We start from the raw sequence: 1,915 nt of genomic DNA on the forward strand, positions 1-1,915 counted from the left end.
TGGCCAGGAAGGCCAAAACCATAGGCAATATTATATCTCCTAGTCTTTTCATTTCTCAAAATAAAACAGAGACCTGGCTTAGTACAAAAGGCTCCCACAAGTGCGCTTTGCCACGATGCGGACTTTAATATATATCTCCAGCTATGCACATACAACTATAAGAATCTAACATATATAAGAGTTTTTCTACTATTTTGGTCACAAATCATACCTGACGCCTGCCAAACATCAGCATTTTTTTGTCATCAAGCATATATATACATATATATATTTTTTACAAAGAGCAAGTTATGGATATCTCATCATTTGACAATGAGGAGAGGCGAAAAAAACTTGAATCCATTTTTTCTGATAATATTGTGGACACACCTGATTTTCCCCTTGGCTCAGAAAAAACTTATACCTTTTGGGACCTTGAAAAAGCGTTCACACAGAGACTCAGGACCTGGTGGGACTCAGCCACTCTCAAAAAGTACATTGAAAAATCCATGATCCCACGTGGCTTAAGAATAAAGAAGTTCCCCACCTTTATATTCCACCAAGATTTTCAGACAGAGTGGAATAATATTCTTACCACCTGTTCACTCAACCTCATGAATCTCATCATCAAGGAGGAGGAAGAAAGACTAAAATCTTTTGACATACAAATTAATGAAATTCAAGATTTCTTGAACAAAAATTATGATGCAGTGGATTATAAAAAACTCCATGATAAATTCCTCATTAATATCCATAGAATTGAAGATAATCTCATTCAATACAAACAAAGAAAGTATAAGAGGGATACTAATGATTACAGTACCAACCAAGTTTATTCTTGGAATACGTCAAAAAGATCCATCTTGAAATACCGCAAGGATTATAATCCTAAGGAAAAGTCTGTAATATTCACTTCAACAGACCTGGATACCACAGGTGGAAGTGGCAGTTCATTGGATTCAGATAGAATTTCAAATATTGATGAAGGTGCGATTCTCAAGATGTCAAAAAACGGAATGGCCATCGAGGAGGAAGGAAGCACCAGAGGTGCGGTAAAATTCACTCCTCGACGCACCAACAGAAACCGGCATCAGAGGTATTAAGTACATCCAATCATGCTGAGTTTTCCGTTATAAATCTATCTGCATGTTCTATCAGCTCTGCTCAATTACAGGTTCTTAAAAAGGGTCTGAATTTTGCCCCTACATCCCGGGCCGATTTGTTTCAGACCATTAAGGACATTAACATATTTATCAGAAACCTTACAGTTAAAAAACATTTTCTTTCATCTGAACAGAGCCGTGCTGATACTGCTTCCACCTCCAGTGCCGCCACTGAAGTATCCTCCTTTCCATTACATATGAGTCTCAGGGAACATATCTCCACAAAAATCCTGTCTGAAATGGACAACTTCAATAGTCCTCAACTTCACATTTCTCCGTTTAAAACAACGAATAAGGATTTTTATCCAGTGGCTTCACGTGTTCCCATCATGGACACATACCAGGATCTAATGGAAACCGAAATAAAAAATATTCTTTCCTCCAGTTCTGCATCGTCCAACAATCTTACCACCCATGAGTGCAAAGCTCTTAAGGATTTGAGTAAAAACCCTTATATTACCATAAGAGCAGCCGATAAGGGTGGCTCAGTGGTCATTCTCGACAGTTCGCTGTATGAGAGAGAAATTATGCACATGTTGGAGGATCCTACCACTTATAAGCGGCTCACATCTGATCCTACAGAAGCCTTTTCCAGGAAATTAAATACCATTCTTGACCAAGGATTGTCTTTGGGTATTTTTGATAAATCAACCTGTGATTTCCTGATTAATGATGTTCCTGTGTGTCCAATCTTTCAAGGACTTCCCAAAACCCACAAGGGTCTCTTCCACCACCACTACGACCTATTGTAGCCAGCACCAATTCTCTCACAA

This window comes from Anomaloglossus baeobatrachus, chromosome 10 (genome assembly GCF_048569485.1).
Source record: "Anomaloglossus baeobatrachus isolate aAnoBae1 chromosome 10, aAnoBae1.hap1, whole genome shotgun sequence".
Lineage (NCBI taxonomy): Eukaryota > Metazoa > Chordata > Amphibia > Anura > Aromobatidae > Anomaloglossus > Anomaloglossus baeobatrachus.